The 20,609-nt window shown below is 46.2% G+C and overlaps 1 protein-coding gene across 1 annotated transcript in view; it reads right to left on the reverse strand.

Moving 5' to 3' along the window:
- LOC144099536 (uncharacterized) overlaps positions 1-20,609 on the reverse strand; it is a 325,768-nt gene that overhangs the window by 166,881 nt on the left and 138,278 nt on the right. The window lies entirely within an intron of this gene.

Genomic DNA, 20,609 nt, shown 5'->3' on the forward strand with positions numbered 1-20,609 from the left:
GTCGAGGACATTTGGCAGACTAGCTCTATGGACGCAGAGGGAAGAACAAATGACGCTAACCAAGGAGACGTGAGGTGGCCAACACCTGAAGCGCGCTAAGCAGAAAGCACTAATAAAAGCCAAAAAAAGCAAACGCACGAAAAGCAGCCAGCGTCGAAATACTTTGGCAATGCTTACGCTCATATAAATTTCGACATATCTGTGATCATTGTGTTAATGCTGTGCGGACGAGGAACATGCATTGTTTAACGGCGTCCCCCGTTCTCGCCGAGGAAAGCCGATGCACCTCGGGTACGTGGACGGGGCAGACGGAAGGGACTTGGTCTGCTATTACTTCCTCTTCCTGATCTCCTACGGTGACAGCCATGCTTGGCGTGAGAAATAAAAAAAATGATATGCTGCGGAGAGCGCGGGAGGAGAGGCGTCCTCTAGAAGCGGCAGGTAGTACAGCAAGAATAAACGTGTTTGCTCCGTGTTAATATTTGGAGATACCTTCATATTCTGGTGGCGAAACCTATTGGCGCGGAGTGCTTGGCGTCGAGGCCTGCGGAAAAGAGTCAAGCCGCTGCTGCGTATCGCCTATCACGCGCTACTGCCGGGACAAGAGAGGCTGTCGTAGTCGGCGCTTAGCAGTCACCTTACGCAAGCGCCGGATGCAGAGAAAGAAGTCGCTAGCGAAAATAGAGGGGATGAAAGCCGCGCCCTGATGTGCACAGCTACCTGCAGAGCAGAGCGACCGGAGAGGACGAGGCACGACGGAAAGTGGGCAAACAAAATGCTGTAAAACGATGACTTGAAAACCGGAAACAAGCCCCGCCGCGGTGGCTCAGTGGTTAGGGCGCTCGACTACTGATCCGGAGTTCCCGGGTTCGAACCCGACCGCGGCGGCTGCGTTTTTATGGACGAAAAACGCTAAGGCGCCCGTGTGCTGTGCGATGTCAGTGCACGTTAAAGATCCCCAGGTGGTCGAAATTATTCCGGAGTCCTCCACTACGGAACCTAATTCTTCCTTTCTTCTTTCACTCCCTCTCTTATCCCTTCCCTTACGGCGCGGCTCAGGTGTCCAACGATATATGAGACAGATACTGCGCCATTTCCTTTCCCCCAAGAACCAATTATTATTATTATTAACCGGGAACAAACGCGCAGAGCTGGACCACGCGAGAATCTAATTGCGCATTACACTACGTTTGCGTGTTCTGCAGCAGTAATTATTGTCACGTGGTGATGAGAACGCCGGGCAGACAGAAGAGCAAAACTGGGGTGCCCCTGAAACAAGCTCTTTACTGGGGGTGTCTTGCGCCCGCAATGAACTGAACAACTCGATGGCGGCGGTGATAGTAACAAACGGGCTCGGCAGCCGTCGCAGAACCAAATCACCGTCGCTCTCGGCCATGCTCGGTGTAAAGCTAGCCAAGAACCTTCGAGATAAAACGCCAAAAGCAGCTGGAGCAGTTTCCAAGAATGTACAAGTAGATGCGTATAGGTGCGATAACAAACAAATCGATTAGGCGGCGTGCAGGTGGGTTTTAGTACAAACGAACAAGCGGTACAAAGCTTCGCGGCAATATTGAGTGGTACTGGCAGACGGGCTCGAGTAGTTCGATTTTAGACAGTCTCCGAGCGGAGTCGTAAGCAGCATTCGCAGCTGTTCTTTTGCAGGGTGCGGCATGGATGCGGAAGTTATTTTAATCTTAGCCTACGGGTTTATTGAGTTGTTCAAGCCGCGAACTTTTCCTTTAAGCAGAAAGCAAGCTATTCACAGGGGGAAACTTGGAGGCAATAAACGCTGATGCACAATGTATGTCTGGTGGCGATTTCCACGAAATCAGGAAGGGGAGGGGGGAAGAGGGTGCTCAGTTGCTGCAATATGGCAGAGTTAGGGAGTATTCCCAGTGTGATCATAAGTTGGATTGCATTTGTTTTAAAGTTTCACAATAATCCAACACTTGTTTGTCGATGGTGGCAGCCTCGCGCAATACAGACAGCCTTTCTCTTGAAGTTGTAATGAAATATAGTAGATACAAGGAAAAACTGCTCTCTGGCGTTTGGAAACGGCCGTCGTGAAAGCGGAGCGTAGGCGGTTGACACTTGCTGTGGAGAGAATTTAAAATCCATGACATCGACAGTGATGACGCTTTTACAATGGACGTGACAAAGCCAGAAGATCAGGTTAGACAGACCCAGAAATTAAAATTTTGTTAGCCTTAACCAGTGGTACCCGGGACAATTTCCAGATAGGTTTCGGCTGTGTGAGGGTAGGGCAAATTTCATACACATTATGTGGACCTGTGCTGAAACATACGATACGCACACGGAAACTAAGACAGATCAACTTTGGAAGACTGATGCCCAGCTCAGTCTCTGAGACTCAGCTTAGAACCATCCGACTGGCCGAACACACCGCCCGGGACCACGGTTTCCAGGCCGTCGTCTATGCGGTTGGGCTATATCCGTCGCAAAATAGCTATATACTACTACTACTTGCCAGTTCGTAAAAAACAAGCTAGAAAATTAAGGCAGTGCCTGTCATAGAGAGTCGCCCTTTTCCGCTTACCCATCACCATAATTCGAATATATATTTATAACGATTTGCGCAGGTGTATAAACGGGAACAATTACGCTGTCTTTTTCTGCGCTCTGTCTTTTCAAAGCAATTAACCACGCCTTGTGCCCTGACCTGAGTTTGTTCGTGAGCATGTGGATCAGTGGCCTGCGACGAATGTAAGGCCACCATGACTCAATTCTTTGCTTCCTATTATATTCTATTCTTGCCATCCTCCCTCCTGACTGACTGCTTGCAGCGACAGCCAGGGCACATGGGGAGTGAAAGTCAAAAAAGAACATCCGAATGAATTAGAATGCGAATGAAATCTTTATATCACCCTTCCTCTACTTTCCGTGGGCAGCAAGCACTATATAACTTACACTCATACCGTGATAAGGCGCACAGTTCCAGAGATAGTCATGAACGCGCTTTAATTACGCCTGTTAATGATGTGTGCTCGGCTATATTTCATAACCAAGAGCGCTGATATATCCACAGGCCTTTCGAGTCTTGGTAAATCATATCTCTAGAAATATAGGCTGGGCACCAGATAACAACAGCGCTGTCATGATCTCTAAGCGTTCCACTACAGCATGAAAACATCGCGTTCCCGTGGTACCTGAAGACAAAATCACACAACGACGCTTAGGGGCTCTTCTATCTCATTAGCGGGCAAACATCTGCATAACAACGCAGTTGAGATATATTAATCCGTCAGCATTACTATACCCTCACTTTCACAGTGAAAGTCGGCCCGTGTGGTATTGTGCGATGCCGCTGCCACCCCCCCCCCCCCAGAGTCCTCCACCCGCTACCTATCCACCTTTGCCCTCCACCTGCCTTCACAATCCAGAAGCCAGCCAGCCAACCCACCTCCACCCTACACAAAGCCCTACCTAACACCCATCCACTCACTTACGCCCTCCACACACTTCCAACAATGAGAAGCCCTTTAACGCAGCACTTTAACGAAAAAACGATGCAGAAGTGCAATTCAGAGACGCAACGGGAAGGCGACCAGTGTAGAAGCAAACTATACAACAAATACTGCTAACGCAGATTTTTCGCATCACACCGTATGATTTAGGTTTTAAATTGAATGAGGTTTAAAAGTCCCAATGCGACTCAGGCTATGAGGGACGCCGTAGTGAAGGGCTCCGAATAATTTCTACCACCTGGACACGTGCACTGACAACGCAGAGTACGTTACGGGCCTCTAGCATGTCGCCCCCATCGAAATGTGACCGCAGCGGCCGGGATCGAACCCGAGTATTTCGGGTTAGCACCCCAACACCATAACCATTGAGCCACCGCGGCGGCTGTGTGTGATCGGCTATATATTTTTCCACACCAAAGAGCTGCAAACCACTGAGGCAACAGAGTAAACGCCGCTGTGCCGCGCGTGCCGATCATTATTCGACTAGTTCGGTGCACCGCCGCAGCTTGGCGTCGATGTCGGGGAAAAAAAAAAAGAAACCAAGCGTCTTCTATCAACTTAAAAGGAAGTGTTCCAGTTTTTCAGGATAATTAAACCACTGGGTTTGCGAGCACCAAGTGCCACGGAAAAAGTTAGATTACTTGAACGGTATGTGCTGTTTGCTAGGAGGTACAAATAGGTATACGACGATTAAACATAGCCGTGATGCTTTAGTGTTGAAAAATGCCAAGGCGCAGTTAGTTTGCAGAAAGTATGGATAAGAAAAAATGAGACCGATCGGAAGCCGCAGTAAACAATGCTGAGATCAAAGACGACACAAGCAGAGCCAGTAAAGAGAAAGCCGTTTTTGCCGTTTGATCCTTATCACCGATAATCGCTTCTTTCCATTTATGCTTGTTTGCCGCGCGATGTTTACGACAGCATTGAATCACCGATTGGACCGTACTCAAAGCATAAAAAAAAACAGGCAGTGACCCGGAGAGTAGATGATTATCCGTTTCAACACCGCAAAGCTACAGCTACAAACCGAATAGCGGATAACAAGATCGCTGCCCTTTTTACAATCAACAACACATGACGCACAGAAACAAGGGCATATCGCGGAGAAACACCAGTAATGACCTCAGAGAAATCTTATCAACGCTGGCTCATATTTCAAGAATAACCTTTACCCCTCTCTAAATGCAATGATTTTCTCGTCGCATCGAAAGGCAGCTGCTTCTTTGGCGATCGCAGCTATTGATCCCTGCTGGTCGAGTACTTTTTTCCTTGTCTATTCTGTTCTGCGCTGTTGAGGTTGACCGTGAGCGGCCAACAATGATATTTCAACAAGTTACGGCCGACTAGGTGATGCTGTCAGAGAGTGGGTAACATTGTGGTTCCAAGGGAGGGAAATGTTGGACCCAAATTTCATAGTAAGGCGCAGCTGTCGCAACAGCACGATGCCCAGCTTAAGCTGATAAATGCGTGGGTACGTAAACGCTTCCCCCCAAAATTGCGGGTTCGTCTATTAAACGCTCGTGCGTTTGACATCGCGTGCATTGCGAGATAATGTAATGTAGGGTGAATGTAATGGAAAAGATGCGGTGTCGCAGTCACTGGAGCCCTGAAAGCATGTTTATTATGTTGGGTTTTATGGTACGTAAGCAGCTAAGGTTATCATGCGCCAAACATGGAGTTAAAACTTCTGTTTGTCAGGATAGAGGCACTAAAAGCTTATTTTCATTCTACCCGCCACCGGTTCCCTCCCCACTCCCCAGATTCTTCAAAACATTTCCTTCGTTTAGAAAAACAAAAACACAAGCCAGGTGAAAAAGTGGACGTTTGCCTAGGAGCAGTCATGGGTGAAGAGGAAAGTGCTGAGTGCAAAGTAGGGTACACTGCTTTTTCTTGCTTTTTGGACTTCTGTACATGAGAAGAAAACGCGTTTTGCTCTGAGGTCACATCTGCTTGTTTAAATTGGACGTTTGTATTTTTTGTTAGTACGAGGTTGCGCATAAGATGTGCGCGACCAATGCAGCTGAGGCACCGTACAATTACTTGGATGAAAAGTTCCTGATGCCTGCACGACTTCCATTCTCCTAATACGGACCTTATGAAGTGCAGTTGGTTGTTTACTTCATTATCCCACGCTGCCTGCCATCCATCCCTCAAGTTACTGTGTATTAACTTCATGCAGACTATATGCGGTACGTTCCCTTTCATTCTTTCACCGCAGCGAGTGTGTGCAGTACAGGTGTCAGCTATCGCATAACCGCCAGTAACAACATCATCACTCGGGACCTAGAAGCATCTTATAATGTGCCGTTGTGGTGTCTCTTCTGCTATATTGGGCACGACGTTTCCTACTAAGGGTTCAGCTGAATTTCTGTCACGTAGCGGTGCGGGCAGGCTCAGAGCATCAGTATATGAGGCATTATGGGGAAGCCCACCACTGATCGTTAAAAATAGGCTTTTAGAGGTAAAAGAATGGTTCTGCGTAGTAGTAATAGCAGTGTCGGTCGACGTCTGAAGAGAGGGATATCATTTTAACCAGCACGCTGGTTAACTGAATACTGACAGACAACTTTTTGTCAACAGGCGACCAGAAATACGTAGCCTGCTCGTTAAGGTGTGAATTTGTGCCTGTTGGTTATCCATGCAAACAGCTTAGCGCAAGCAACGATACGAGGGGTGGACACGCCACGAGCGCTCGTGGTGTGTCCCTGTCTCGTCCCGTTGCTTGCGCTAAGCTGTTTTCATGTAGCCTGCCATTAGCAATTAGCCATATCATAACATAAAATTTGGAAAACATGATTACCCCAGGTGCTGTGGCTCAAGAAATTTTAGCAATTTCTTGAGCAATTCGAAAGATGCACTGCTGCGGGGCGTGCAGAGCGCCTCCCACCAGTCATCGCCACCTGATGGCGCACGAGTCAAGTGACCTTCTCCCCCTCCCTCCCGCCCTTCCCCCGGCTGCAGCAGCGAGGAGCGGGAGAGACAGAGAATGTCAAGTGACACGTGCACGGTCAGGTGACCCGATTTGATAGGCGTCGCTGTGACGCACAGCAGCCCCGCGTTTTTCGAAATCACTGACAAACGACGTAAATTTGTTCAGCTGCCGCGCCGAAGCTAGTCGCATTATAGAAATTTAAAAAAAAGTGATATGGCTACTATTGGCCCCCAACATATTTCTAACTGCAACCAGGCGCGTTTCTGTAGAAGTTAAAAATTAACTGCTAGTGTTAAGTAAACCAGATTCCTAGTTAAGATAGTTTATTTCTTCTGAAGTAAGCCATCACTGATATTACTGCATCAGAAAAGTGATCTTCGTAACTGTAATAAGCCCCTTTTTAAAAATTAGTTCCAAACGTCCCTTGAACACCTAGCAGATTACACTGTTTTCGATGTTATTATTTACTATATTCCGTACACCTGCACATATAGAACCAGCAGTGAATATTGATGCACACTTTTGCTGTCATTTTCTCCTTCATTTTGTGCAACATCAATAAGTCGAACGCAAAACATATTTATGAACATTCCGGTGTAGCAGTTGCGCATTTTAAATTTTAATTTCTAGTGTGGCGGGCGCGTTTACCGAGTGCGTTCGTTTTGCAAATCAAAACTATTTTCGGGGCTCTCGACGAGTGACACAATTAGCGCTTTCTTAACTGCCCTGAACAAGGCTCCATCAACCCGCTGCGTTAGATCAGTTGCTCTCGTGTTCGGCTACTGAGAACTCCGGCCGCACGGCCGCATTGCGATGGAGGCACGGTAGAAAAAAAAAAAAAAACACCCGTATGCTGGTGTGGTACCGATTGGTTTGCTGTTGGCAAGAATCGTGCCAGTTTTTAAATCTGGTGGCATGCTGAGCATTGAAAATTACCGACCACTTTCAATCACGCCCACAGTCTGCTTACTTCTGGGGCACATTATCTGTTAGTATTTAATGCAGGACCTAGAAATAATGTTCATTGCCAAAATCAACACATGTTTCACAGTTGCCGCTGTACAAGCAGGCAATCATCTGAGACCGATGACAGCTTTGCCGAAGGCGTTAGATCTAACGAGGAAACTGGTATCATTGCGCCACATTTGTCAAAAAGTTTCGACATGGTGGCTCACGCAATATTGGTTAAAAAAATGCGCACTTTCGTTATCGATACTAAGATTAGCAGATGGATGTAGGCCCACTTACATAATATACGGCAATTTGTTGAGGTTAATGGCGAACGCTCACGAACTTTAGATGTGTCGTCTCACGTTCCACAATAGTCTGTTTTAGGTACGAGTTTTACGATACGTAAACGGTATTCTAAAAGCTGCACATTCCACTGTTGAAGCACCATTAACCGCAGATGATTGTCTCTAATTTCGTGGCATGACAAATATTCATGGCCAGGTCGTGTTAAACGAATCTTTCAGAAGGATCCATAGTTGATGTGTTCAGTGGCGTATGGGCGTTAATCTCGGGAAGACATTTACATGACCACTTCCCCTAGATTTTTCAATATGCAATCGCAAACACTGAAATCAAACCCATCACAAAACTGCAACATTTTGGCGTCATCATTATTAAAAACATTAACTGGAGTGAGCATACCCACCGTATTTGCGCTTGGGCACAACGCAAGCTGCAGTTTCTAAAAAGGAAACTGAATAAGTGAACTCTGATGCGAAACTAAAATTTTATAAAACTATTTTAAGGCCAACTTTGGAATAAGTAGGCAAAATCCGGGGTCATCATCAACGATGCAATGAAAGGACAGCACACGACAAAACAGAATGTGTCAAAACACCGCACAAAAAACAGCACAGCAACAAAATAGCTCAGGGGAAAAAACACCACGCGTCAAAACAGAACGCCGGACAAAACGGCACAGCGATAGAATAGCACAGCGAAAAAACAGCTCGACTACAGAAGAGCACAGGGGAAATATAGCACGGCGACAAAACAGCACAGCGGCGTACGGTGCAGAGCTGCCGGACGGCTGAACTACCATAGCCATATCCGCAAACGGCAAATCACAACACATACGGCAGGAACCTTTCGAGCTAGCCATTGCTCGTTTGACAGACTCAACTAGGAACAGGGTAGGGTAATATTTGCGATATGAAATTTTTTGACGGATGTTGCCGTTCAACGCTGAAGAAGTTGTGCCGGAAGGCTCCATTCTGCGGGTTGACCCACATGGTGCATAATTCTGGCGAATACGCCCGACGTAGTGCTCTTGGTCTACCACAAGTTCTTGTTCTTCAAAATCTACCTCGCTTAAAAGAAAAAAAAGTTGCGTGGGTAGCCTTAAAGAAACTGCCGCATTCCACGCGACCTATTATCACCTTTGATGTTCCGAACTTTTGCGTGAGAACGGTGTCAAGTAGAAAAAATATGCCGCCACCTTTTGGAAGACGTTGAAGTAACGAGCTTTAGCTGTTTGGTAGCGCAATCTATTGTCCATGCGATGTATATTGTGATTAGGCTACTTTTCCATACCTCGCAGCGAGCGGCCGCTTAGCGCCTTGAGGTCGGTGATGATTATGATGATTATGGATTTTTATGGCGCAAGGGCAGCTATGGCCAAAGAGCGCCATGTCACAAGGTATTTTTTCTTTTTCTCAAGGTGGGGTCAGAGACCCATTTCCCAAGCATTTCACCCTAAATAAGCCGAGCACCAGACCAGGGGAAAGCTTGTACCCATTGTATCACCGGTGGGTACCCGGCGGCACTGGGGATCGAACCCCGCACCTCCCGCATACGAGGCGGATGCTCAACCACTTGGCCACCGCTGCGGTCACCTTGAGGTCGGATATTTTTTACCAATTTGGGCCGAAAAGTTTTTCGGCTCTTTGGAGGGTCATTTTTCCATACCTCAACAGTAGGTGCCTGGTCGCCATGAGGTATGAAATTGTGAGCTGCCGAGTGCTGACGTCATGGCCGCCATGTTACGCATAACAATAACTAAATATTAACCTAATTAGTGGATATTGGTGTCTGGCATGTTCTGCTCATCGAGCCCGTTACGAATATGCCGTTAGTTTGATAATGACGTCCTCTCTTAAATAGTTATGAGCAAACTAAATAAAGCCTAACAATAACTAAATATTAACTTCATTAGTTAATACTAGGGTCTAACGTGCTCTACTCTTCTGGAGGATTCCAAATATCTAATTCGATTTATGATTACCTCATTAATTACTGAGTTATAAGCGATTAAACATGGTCACGTGACTAGTTGATTATGACGACAAAAAATCAGTGACCTCACCAATCAGTCACCGATTCGATATACTAATGACGCCACCGATCGATCACCAATTGGGTTGCTATATCGACTTACTATGGGGGCCGCCATCTTAAATTCCTCGAACTTGGAAAATTTCACGCCGATGGTAGGTGGTAGCAGACCTCAAGAAATCGAGAAACGTGATCAATAAGAGATTACGCTCTTAAAAAATGCTGAAATCGATAGAGACGCGCAAAACAGCTACGCTTCCCGTTGCCTTCTAGCATTCGGCCACTGCAGGAGCCTCTGCAGCGATGCACCGTACTACACTGGGCTGCTCTGTCGTCGTTGTATTATTCCCCTGGGCTCTTCTGTCATCGTGTTGTTTTTTCGCTGTGCTGTTTCGTCGCTGTGCTGCTTTTTGTGCGCTGTTCTGTCGCATGCTGTTTTGTCGTGTGCTGTTCTTTCGTGCCCCCATCATTAACAGTACCTCATAAATAAACTTGAAGGTGTCAGTGATTTGCAGTTAGATTTTTTTCTCGCCAACCAACGACCCCAATCATAACAACACTGCTTGCTGTGGCGCAACTTCTAGAACCAACCACAATTAACCTGGCTTGTACAGTTGTCCACAGTGTAGAGCGCTCGAACTCCGTGCCGTCTGCGCTCCGCAGCGCGCAGAGCGACGTCTAGCGCCGGCGGCTGGTTCGAGATAGCGCATGTGTCATGCTCAGACGACACTCAGAGATGTACAATTTCAACCAGGCGCTGCCGCTAGACGTCACTCTCAGCGGTGCGGAGCGCAGACGGCACGGAGTTCGAGCGCTCTTGACAGGTATGTGGATCACTGTACCGGCGACCACCTGGAAGATTATCTCCTCGTATTAATCAGTGGCATGCTACTATAGCCAATACACCAAGGGTCGATGTTTTTAAGCATTGTTTGTTCCCAAAAATAATAATAGGTTTGAAAAACCTTCATCCACAACCTTTCATAGACGCTACTTCAACACATAATTCTGTGAAGTAGTCACTAATGCTTGCTGTCCAATTTACAATCTGCTGCTCTGTACGTGCTTTCCTGTTAATGCTCTGATCGTTAACACCACTGAATCCCACCGTGTATGCTTGGCAGCTTGGAAACTCTTCCTTTATATCTTTGTTTTGCTCATTTAATTCCCACCCTGTCATACCCGGAAAGGGCTTACAGTGCTTCGAACAAATAAATAAACAAACAAATAAGCTAATAAATAAAAAATACATATATCAATGGACGGTAAAGAACCACTGGTGGCCAGTTAATCCTGAGTCCTGCACTAGAGCGCCCCTTTCCCTCTCTCAATTTTCTCTCTCTTCATTTTCCTTTTCTTCCTTTTCTATGATTTCCTCTCGGCGGGGTTCAGCCGTCCTCCAAGAACCCGCCGAGGTGGCTCAATGGTTAGCGCGGTCGGCTACTGAGCCGGCGGACCCTGTTTCGATCCCAGCCGCGAAACGCAATATGCGCCCGTGTGCTATGCGATGTCAGTGCATGCCAAAGATCTCCAGGTGGTCGAAATTATTCCGGCGCGTTGCACTACGGCACCTCTTTTCCCCTTCTTTCTTTCGCTCCCTTTTGCCTCCCTTTCCTCACCACGCTGTTGAGGCGTGCGCCAAGAAGTGAGACATTTATTACAGCACCTTTTAAGAGCGTTAGCTCTTACTCATCACGTTTCGAGATTTCGTGGGGTCTGCTACCACCCTGAGATCACAGAGCCATCTGTGGCAGCAACTAGAAAACAGCACATCTCGCATTGAGACTTGTAGCACCATCTACAATAGCATTGTAGAAGCAACCACCTGCCACGTGCCAATGGTGACGTCACAGTCAATGTGGTGGATAGATGTGGAACTGTGAGTATGACGTCAGGGGACGAAATGGAGGAATAGCTTCGGCTTCTCGAATCTAATATGGCGGCCATTATAATTGGTGGTACCCTCCCATCCCTTCCCCCCCGCCCCCAGTATGACGTCAGGGGACGAAATGGCGGCATAGTTTCGGTTTCTCAAATCCAAGATGATGGCTAATAAAATTTGTAATAACCTCCTTCTCATCCCTCCCAACTGACTCGATTCCAAGGGAAGGCAAGTGTAGCAGAGGGCGGCAGATGGTTAGGTGGGCGGATGAGATAAAGAAGTTTGCAGGGATAGAATGGCCGCATATGTGGCACAAGACAGGGTTGATTGGAGAGATATGGAAAGGCCTTTGTCGACCAGTGGGCGTAGTCGAGCGAATGGTGATGATAATTATAAACATCGTCGGTTTGCGTTGCCCGCTTTTCCTTGCCCCGCGCATCCGCTCTCTGGCGCATTGCCATCGGCTCTTAATAGTTTTGAGTGCCCCATTTATATCGTGATGGTACATCGTGATGGTGGGCTCGGTAGCTGTGCCCTGACACAGCCTCCTCATCCACTGATTTTCGCTATGCAGGTGCTCGTGCCTACCTTCGCATACGTCTTGCCAGCACTCTTCAGCTTTTCGTGGGTCGTCCTACCAGAGCTGGAAATGCCATTCTACAATGGGAACAACCGAACCTTTGCTTTGGGCGCCTCGGAAGCGTCGATAAAAGCCGCGCCCCCTCACTGGATCCTCGACACCGGATGGAAAGCACAAGCGGCAGCGACAACATCGTTCCTGCCAGCGCATAAGAAGCACCGCTTCCCGCCCGCGCTTTGTGGGCTCGGTAGCTGTGCCATGACACAGCCTCCTCATCCACTGATTTTCGCTATGCAGGTCAGTAAACCATATTGCCTTTTTGCAAAAAAAAAACAAGTAACTACAGTCTGCTACAGCTGCCGAGCCTGCATTGTTGCATTTTTGTCGCTGATGAATGTTTTGGTGTCATAAAATTCCTCCTGCTCTTGTCGGGCGATATTGAGACGAATCCTGGTCCTGATAAATTGGGCCGTATTCTTGCTAAGCTGGAGACATTGTCAACTGGTCAAGACCAAATAATAACCGATGTACAGGACCTTAAGCGTCAGATGCGTTCTATTGACATAACAATTTCTGATTTGAGTAAGCGCGTAGCTGACCTAGAAAGTGTTTTCCAGGGTTTCTCTACTCTCAAAACCGATCTACAATCTGCCCAATCTGTCTCCGCTAAGACTGCTGCTCTTGTTACTAACCTTGAAGCTCGGTTAGATGACACCGAAAATAGGTCACGCCGTAACAATTTGATATTCTATGGCCTTTCGGATTCTAATTCGCGCGAAACGCTCATTGAATCGGAAGAATTAATAATCCACCATTGTCAGGACAAATTACAGATAACCTTGGACACAAGTCAAATTGAGCGTGCACATCGTTTGGGCCGCTAAGAGGAAGGCCGTCGATGGCCGATTATAGTAAAATTTTTGTCCTCTAAAACAAAAGAAACTATCCTCTCAGAGGGACTCAAGTTGAAGGGCACCGATTTTAGCATCGGAGAAGACTTTTCCCTTCCTGTTCGAAAAGCACGCAAACACCTTGTCGCGTTTGCAAAAGCAGAAACCGGACCGTTCTCCCTGCGGTACAAGACACTTTTTCTCGGAAAAAAACGCTACACCTTTGATGCTGCCACAGAAACGGTTACAGAAATAGCATAGCGCTTATCTCGCCACCGTCACAAATCTAATATTTGCTATACCACCCCTCGAGAGAATATTTGTCTGTCGGTTGTCTATACCAATATACGCAGCCTGCTTTCAAAGACCGATCTTCTGTCCAGTCTCGTGTCTTCAACGGGCAGCAATCTGCTCGTTTTGACAGAGACATGGCTGACTGATAGTATAAGCGACGCTGAAGTTCTTTGCAACTTACCAAACTTTAATCTTTTTCGTGCTGATCGCACTAGCTCTCGGGGGGGGGGGGGGGGGGGGGGTGGCGTCCTTATTGCTGCAAGCAATCAGTTACAGTGTTCCCACATCAACATCACATCAGACCTCTAAATACTATGGCTCCTTTGCCGAGCCACACCAGTATCTATTTTAATTGGAGTTTGTTACAGACCCCCTCATAATAGTCCCGAATTCCCCCGTAAACTGCAGAACATTTTAAACGAACTTAAAACTAGACACCCTAAGGCACACATCCTCCTTTTTCGAGATTTAAACTATCCTGGCATAAATTGGTCTACTCCTCATCAACCTGTTTTTAGACAGGATGAATCCCGTGAATTTATGGATGTCTGCCTAAACTTTAACCTAGCGCAACTAGTAACACAGCCTACACGCATCGCCGGAGATACTGCTAACATTCTTGACCTCATACTATCAGCTACCCCGACAGCCTCAACGCTATCACTTACCTCCGTGAAATCAGCGATCATAAAGTTATTCATGCATGCTTTAACTTCTCTCCAATGACAAAAGAAACTTCCCACAAAACAATTTCTCTTTACAACAAAGGAAACTATGAGGCCTTCAACGCGGAATTGGAGGCCTTTTTTCCGTCTTAACAGGAATCATTTGACGAACAAGACATCCACACAAACTGGACAGTGTTTAAACACAAAATGAATGAATTGACTAACAAATATATCCCCAAATGCAGCTTCCGCGCTAACCACCACAAACCATGGTTCACCAAGACTCTTGGAAGATTAGAAAATAAAAAGAAACGCCTCTTCAGAAGTGCCAAATTGAGCAGAGCAGACTGCGCATGGGAAAAATATTACGGTGCTGAAAAGGCGTATTTGGTCGCACTAAAAAACGCTAAACGTTCCTTTTATCATATCGACTTGCCAAATATACTTACAAATAACCCGACTAAATTCTGGCAGCTTCTAAATCCCCAATCTTCGCGCGTTGTTACCCTGACTGACAATTCTGGACGTGTTATTTCGGACTTTGAGTGCGCTAACATATTTAATTCTGCCTTCGCATCTGTATTCACTAAAGAACAAGAACCACCACCCCTCATGACAACCAATGACCCCACAACTGCAATGCCAACCGTTACGTTCGCAGAAACCGGCATATCCCTTCTAATAGATAAATTAAAATTTTATTCATCCACCGGCATTGATGGTATTAACACAAGAGTCCTAAAGAACACTCGCCATGCATCTGCCAAATTCTTATGCTTACTGTTCGCGCAGTCCATTTCAACGGGTATCATACCCCACGACTGGAAAGTGGGGAAGGTCGTTCCAGTCCACAAGTCGGGTAAAAAAGATTCGCCACTTAACTACCGCCCCATATCACTAACCAGCATACCCTGCAAGCTCATGGAACACGTCATTTACTCTTTAACAATGCAGTTTCTGGACTCAAATAATTTCTTCCATTCATCACAACACGGATTTCGTAAAGGATACTCCTGTGACACGCAATTAGCTATCTTCGTTCATGACCTGCATGCCAACCTTGACGCTAACCTCCAAACCGACGCAATCTTCCTCGACTTTGCTAAGGCTTTTGACAAGGTACCCCACAACCGCCTATTTCTGAAACTTTCCTGCCTAAGCTTGCATCCTGACATACTAGCATGGATAAAAGAATTTTTGACTCACCGTTCCCAATCAGTCGTCATTAATAATCAAATGTCTAACTTATTACCAGTTTCCTCAGGGGTGCCCCAAGGATCCGTCCTAGGGCCTCTTTTGTTTCTAATTTATATTAACGACCTACCTCAGAAATTAGATTGCCATATTCGGATGTTTGCCGACGATTGCGTTATTTACAAAACAGTTACTGGCTCCGTTAACCAGCAATCCCTACAAGATAACCTAAATCTGGTACAAAACTGGTGCAACGACTGGCTAATGACACTTAATATAAACAAATGCAAGTATATATCTTTCAACCGTCGCAGTAATCCTCTCCTGTTCCCCTACTCTATCTCTAACGTTCCTATCGACCCTGTCCAATCATATAAATATCTCGGTGTTCATCTTAGTCATGACCTCACGTGGAATAGCCATATCGCGAACATTATTTCATCTGCTAACAAAACGCTTGGCTTCTTAAAGCGTCATCTCCACTCTGCCCCCCAGCATGTTAAGCTACTCGCATTCAAATCACTAGTTCGATCAAAATTAGAATACGCATCGCCCATCTGGTCTCCGAAACAAGTATACCTTACTAACTCACTTGAATCAGTTCAAAATAGGGCAACTAGATTCATTCATTCCTCATACTCTTTTGATATCAGCGTATCAGCTCTGAAATCGCAGTCCAATCTACCTACTCTTGCACTTCGTCGCCACATTGCTAGTTTATCCCTATTTCATAAATTCTTTTATTCCGAGCTATCACAGGAACCCTATATCTGCCCTCCCCCACCGCGCTTTTCTCTTCGCACCGGACATCAGCTGCAGGTATCTCGGCCACGAGCACGCACAACAACTTTTTCTTCATCATTCTTTCCCCGGACTGCTAGCGACTGGAACGGCCTTCCCCATGAACTTGCTGCCATCACATGCCAAACTATGTTTCTTAACCAAATTACGCGTTTGCTTGCATCACGATAATCATTTTTCTTTGTATAACTCGTTCAAGTTTTGTGTACTTTTTCTGTTGTTAATCTATATGTGTCCCACCCCTTATGTAATACCGTCACACGAGGGTCTTTAAGGAAATAAAGTGAAGTGAAGTGAAGTTGTTGGGTTTGCATATTTGAAAAGTTGGCGATAATAACAATATTTTTCTCAGGTTACTGCAGCCACTGTTTCTTATTTAAAGAATTCGAGAACTGTTTTTTTCTCTACCATCTCTGTCCCTGCCTGAATGTCCTGGTGACAACGAATGATATGCCAGAGAATTCCCTTCTCTTAGGCCCAGTTTCAATTCAGTTTTCACACCACTCCTATGCTCCTCCTCCCACGGTAGGTTTTACTAACCTCTGGATTGTTGGACTTTGTTATAGTGATTTCACTCACAAATAAAATTCTTTTTTTTTTCTACACCGGTTCGAAGCCATGAGTCCACTGCTTTAGCCAGTGGTGTATTTCCGGACAGTGCTCACTTACTGAGCCACCGCCGTAAGAGGTACAGCCGGTTTTTCCCAGCCTACGGGCAGCCTTAACCCTAATTTGTAGAATTTATCGAAAAACGCCTACGTGCTCCTTACAGGACGCAACGTGCCCTAGCGTTCTCGACAATCGGAGCACGCACATGGGAGACGAAGCACTTGCGTGAAACGGAACTCTTTGCTGCCTGTTCTTGTTGCGCAATGCGCTCGCACGAACGATGCATGAAGCTCTTTTGCTAAAACGGGTAACTTGAAGTGGAAGCTACAGAGCGGTAAAGAGGGAGGACACACTGCACTTTAACTACTCAGAGGTAGCGACACCAGCGGTAGAATAAAGATAGAGCATTAGGCGACTAAGAAACCTGGCACACAACGACTCAGTGTTCATTCGGGCGTGATGCGGCATGAAAATGATGTATGCGAGAGCAGAATTGCGCACGCAAGCGAACAAGAAAGAAGTAACAATAATGTTTGCCGATTAGAATCAATACTTTCGCCTCCATCGAATAATCTCAGGCATCGTAAAGGGGTATCATTAAATGAAATCTTTGCTTCGAGCCAAAATACGTGCACGATGACACGTTCACAACTTGGGGGTATACAGATGCGGAGACTGTAGCAAATAATGAACTTTACACAAGTCACAGTCGCCAGTAGCTGGGCACTTGTCCATACGAAATCAGAGAATTGAATGGTGACGGGCAATGATCGTCAGGCTCTCTATAATAGTCGGTGACCAGATATATCCTAATGATTTTCAATTCTGACATTTCACTGCAGCGACGCCGAAAATGTCGGCTACTGCTCTTTCTGAGAACCTCTATAAATAGCAACACTTTATCTCCCTGAACAGCGGACCGCTCGGAATGCCGTTAGCAAATCGTATGTGTGGAAAGAAGAGAAATAAATGTTATCTGTCAAAGGGCCTCAAAGGATGCGCGGTTTTTATAGAGAAAATCATGTTTTTAGAGAGAAAATAAAACGAAGCGTCAATGAATTACGACCGGCGCCCAGAAGGCAATGGCAATGATTTTTTTTTTCATTCTTAGAAAAGATACGTTAATGTACAAGATGATATTTGCGCGTTTTCCTCGCCGTCGTGAAAATAGTGCTACCATACACACCGCGCCATAATACCGCATTCGGTGCCTAACGCACGTTATAAACTACGGGCTATAGTTGTATTTCTAGTGACGGAAACGCAAACTGTGAGTTGCATTCACGAACCTTTGTATGTTGTGTGCCGTGTCCATAAAACGATTATCCCGTGCTATCATGGTCATAACTGTGTGGCTCATATCTGACGTACGCAGTCACTGTCCACGTGTGCGGTTGGATTTTTAGTTAGCAGCGCGCCTAGGTACGTTGTACTCAGGCTTCCGTGAGAAGCCTGAGCCACTGAACTGTGCGGGTTTGCTGTGCCCGTCTTGTTCGAATAAATACTTGACTTCACGTTGCCCCCGTGTGATACTCTGGCGCACTGTTGAACGCTGGCACAAGAGAATGAAAGCCTCCGAAAGTGCGGAGACGGATCCGTGGCACAGTCTTGCAGCTTCAGTGATTTGATGTGACTCACTGCGTTGCCACACTATTGCAAACGGTGTAATGCGTGCATTCCCCGAATCATTCGTGACAGCGGCCGCTCAGCAACACGCGCGCCAAAGCGGAAGGTAAGGCGCCGACCCTTGGAGGTTACGAAGACAAGCACGTGTGCAGAAAGCAGAAGGGCCCGCCAGCGATCGCCGTATGATCCGTACGCGCCCAGCGCTGGTCGCCAGTCCCGGCGTAACACTGATTGTTGGACGATGCTCTCACGCCCAGTTAGTCGCGGTGTCTAGCGTACCAGCAAGATGTGTTTACTGATTCGTGATAAGAGCGGATGACAAATACTGCCTTTCATAAGATTCGCTTTTGATCGGCTCACTCAATCGCCAAAAGCTTCGTGGATCGAAAGATTACCGCAGCCGATTGTTGATATGGTGGCAGAGTGTATAACTGGCAGCGGTGGTGCGATCAGAAAGATAGTAATGTTACTGCAAATAACAGCACTGCTCGCTACCCGCAGATGTGAAGCAGCATCACATGTTTGCCTAGGAACCGGTACGAAAAAAAAAAACAGGGCATTTATAGGCCCAGAAATACCTCGCCGGAGAGAGAACTGCGAGACCCTCTCGTGCGTAAATCCGCGCGCCATACAGCGAAGCTTTGACGCAACATGACAACGGGTGGCAATGTTGCCGCGGACGTCAGAAGGAGCACGGCATGCCCTCTCGTGAACGGCAATATCTCAACCAGAGGGCTTAGTTTGACCGTTTGATTTTGTCTCGGTGCGCTTAAAACACTTTGGAGATGATCAGTCGATGTCCTAACCTTCTCATGTGCGTCGCCTACTGACTTTTGGTTGCTCTTGAACAAGTCATGGAGATCAGTAGTGCATCATCATCATCATCATCATCATCATCATCGTCATCATCATCATCATCATCAGACTACGCCTAATGCATGACAAAGGCCTCTCCGATACCTATACCTGTCCTTCGCCAGCTGCAGCCATTTTATCCCCGAAAACTTTTTGACCTCATCTGTCCGCCTAACTTTCTGCCGCCCCCTACTGCGCTCGCCTTCTCTAGGTATCTATTCCTTCACCCTTAACTACCATCTATTATCTTTCCTACGCATTACATGCCCTGCCTAAGCTCTTTTCTTCTTGATTTCGACGAGGATGTCCATAACCTGTGTTTGTTCCCTGACCCACTCTGCTCGCTACATGTCCCTTAATGTTACACTTAACAATTTTCTCTCCATAGCTCGCCGCGCTTTCCTCAATTTATGCTCCACCTTTTTTCGTTCCTCAAAGTTTCTGTAAGAAACGTTAGCCACCACTACCAGTAAGACAGAGATGTTATATACTTTTCTCTGGAGGAATATTGTTCAACACCCATTTATGATCTGAGAGAACCGGCCATATGCGCTCCACCCGATTCTTACCCTTCTAGTTATTTCCCTCTGATAATCCCGATCAGCTTTCACTACCTGCCTCAAGTGGACGATTTCCTTTACCACTTCTAGCACCTCGCTGCCAGTTGTAAACTGCTGTTCCCTCTCAAGGCTGTTGAACATTACTTTGGTTTTCTGCGCGTTAATTTTTAGACCCACCGTTCTGCTCTTGTCTGTCTAACTCATTGCTCATGATTTGCAGTTCACCTCCTGAGTGACTCAGCTAGGCAATGTCATCAGCGAATAGCAGATTACTAAGGTATTTTCCGTTAACTCTTATCCCCAACTTTTCCCATTCCAGGTCTTGAATACCTCTTGACAACAGGTGGCGAATACCTAGTAGTGCAATACTCAGTTAAGAGCGGTGTCAGAATTGACTTGTGCGGCACGTCATCCTCTATAGATACCTTATGTATTGGAATTATTTATGCATGTTTTGCGACGGTCATTCCATTACCCTTTCTCCGTACTGAACTTAGTGTTGGGAGCGCATTAATCGTCCAGAATAGTTTACTTCCCTGTTAACCTCCCTGTTCCCTGTTGCTTCCCTATTTACTTCCCGTTCTCTTTTCCCTGTTATTTACTGTTAAAGTTTATTTTTCATCTAGTGAATGGTCATTATAAAGTTAATATTGCCCAATTTTTCACTTAATCCTCAGGTTATAACACGAAACAAAGGCACGTTTCCACAATAACCCCGTTGAACGCGCGAAATCACTGTTTTAAAAATTCTTTTTTTTTCCGATGACAATTACAGTCTGGAATATCCTGAATAACGAGATTTTTACCCAGAATTCTTTAGTGATGCTTGAAAAATGTCCACAAATGTTATGAATTTCAGTGTTTCTATGCTTGTATATTTGATGTACGTATATCCACCCTGCTATGATCTTGTACTAGATCGCAGCATCTATAAATAAATAAATAAAT

Source organism: Amblyomma americanum, chromosome 7 (assembly GCF_052857255.1).
Source record: "Amblyomma americanum isolate KBUSLIRL-KWMA chromosome 7, ASM5285725v1, whole genome shotgun sequence".
Lineage (NCBI taxonomy): Eukaryota > Metazoa > Arthropoda > Arachnida > Ixodida > Ixodidae > Amblyomma > Amblyomma americanum.